The 2,148-nt window shown below is 41.0% G+C and overlaps 1 pseudogene; it reads left to right on the top strand.

The window, feature by feature from the left end:
• The first annotated feature begins 1,561 nt into the window (after positions 1 to 1,561).
• Positions 1,562 to 1,655, top strand: LOC147487628 (small nucleolar RNA R71; annotated as a pseudogene).
• Positions 1,656 to 2,148: the final 493 nt, after the last annotated feature.

The following is a 2,148-nucleotide window of genomic DNA, read 5'->3' as shown; positions in this document are numbered from 1 at the left end:
CATCTCGTCTAGACCTATTTGTCTATACAAATAAAACGGGAGTAAGTTTATACTAGCCCCCAAGTCTAATAACGCGGTCGTCATATAGGAATCTCCTAATGTACATTATACAGTAGGACGACCAGGGTCCTTGTACTTAACAATTCCATTATGTTCAGATAGAGTTGGGAATTGTTCTGTTAAAAAGGCGTCTTTTGGTATATTGGTCTTACGCCTAGTAGTACACAATTCCTTAAGAAACTTAGCATGGTGTGGTAGCTTTTTTATAGTTTCGAGGAAGGGAAGGTTTATAGTTAGATTCTTAAAAACATCCCTAATCTCCTCGTAATTTGTATCCCTAGTTAACATGGCTAATTTTTGTGGAAACGGTGGTTTCTGTCTATATTTAGCAATGGTATTACCCGGGTGTTTAACCGTGGCTTCCTCGTTTCTTAGGTTGTGTTGTAACCGGTACCTCTACGCTGGTAGGATCTTGGTTTCTATTTCGTATCTAGTAATATAGCAGGTGTAGGGTTATCTTGGTGGGGTAACTATAGGCATAGTTACTTTGTTATCAACCACTCTGCCAGTACGGAGAGTGGTGATGGCCTTTAGCTCACTTACATTTTCATACTCGTTACTAGTATTATTGGTTACCACAAAGGCTGTATTTGTTGTTTTAGGATTAGGTATTTCGTGACCTGGAAACACGCCTTTGGGTTGGGCTTTATCTTGAGCCAGCTGTTTGGTTAAATTATTAACGGATTGTAGAAGCTGGTTGTTAAATTAAGCCATGGTTTGGAAAAGTTTTTGGCTCACTTGTATGAAGGTGTCAAGACGATCCGGTTGTGTGGGTGTAGTAGTCACGGGTGGTGTGACTGGAACTATTTCATGTGAATTATTTATGGGTGGATTTTGGTAGTTATTATTTACCGGAACGATACCTCTACTAGCATTATAATTATTATAACTACTTTGACCTTGTGCTTGACCTTGTCGAGGTTGCACTTGGTTGTTATAATTATTAAAATTCCCCGACCCGCCCTTGTCGTAGTGGGGCTTGATTAAAAGCCGCGTAGGCCTAACATATTGGTTATTGTACCCTTGAGGTGTGATGTTTTGGTTATTTCTCCAATCGAAGTTGGGATTTTTGTCTCCAAGGGGTTAGGTTCATATTAATGGAACAAGCCCTGTTCATAGGCTATAGGGACGTGGGAGTCGGGATGCTCGTGGCTCCAAAAGAAACTACATGGATTTGAATTTACATTCATGACGGGATTGGCTTTTGTTGTACGTAAATGGCCTCTACCTTTTTGTGAGGGATTCAATTAGAGTTTTAAGCTCAGGATCTAATTTAACCTCAAACATACTGGTAGCCTTAACTGTTGAAGAAGAACTAGCGGAGCGGGAGTAATCGTCACTACCCCCCCAGTTGTTATTTCGCTTAGTTTGGTCCTCTAAAAATTTATAAGCCTCCGAAGCTCCTTTGCTTAAGAAACTACCCCCATTCATTATGTCAAGGACTTCTTTATGGTGGTGTAGAAGTCCTTTGAAAAAGGCACGAACTAACGTGTCTTTCGCTAAGTTATGATGTGGACACTCTATAAGGAGATCGGTGAAACGATTCCAAGCCTCTGAAAATGTTTCATGAGGATTTTGTCGAAAGAAATGAATCTTGGAAAGCATTTCATCCGCTTTAGGGGTGGGTAAAAATGTTCCATAAACAGCTGAACAAGTTTAGCCCACGAAGTCCACGTAATTAGGGCTTGGGGCGTTAACCAAGACGCCTTTATCGGCTAAGGTGAAAGGGAATACCCTTAATTTAATTTGTTCTGTACCAACCGTAGGATGGTGGAATGTTGTTAGGAGTTGTTCAATCCTATTCATGTGCTGATAAGGTTTTTCATGGTCTAATCCATGAAAAACGGGTAACAAATTAAAAATATTTGGAGGGATTCGAAATCCCCAATCGGTCCGCTAGAACGATGCAAGATTTGGGGCTATCGCCAAGGCTTTGTAGAAGTCGAGAGAGGTCTCTCTTTCTTCCGCCATTATATCGGTGGGTGGTGTGTGTGAAATAGTAGCTAGAGGTGTAGTGGGTGGTATACTAGATAGACTTGATTGTTGATGTTGTTGTGTATTTACGCTCGGTGTTTTGTTCGCCGGACC

The sequence above is a fragment of the Coptis chinensis genome, chromosome 7 (genome assembly GCF_015680905.1).
Source record: "Coptis chinensis isolate HL-2020 chromosome 7, ASM1568090v1, whole genome shotgun sequence".
In the NCBI taxonomy this organism is placed as follows: Eukaryota; Viridiplantae; Streptophyta; class Magnoliopsida; order Ranunculales; family Ranunculaceae; genus Coptis; species Coptis chinensis.
This window is presented reverse-complemented; position numbering and strand designations above follow the sequence as displayed.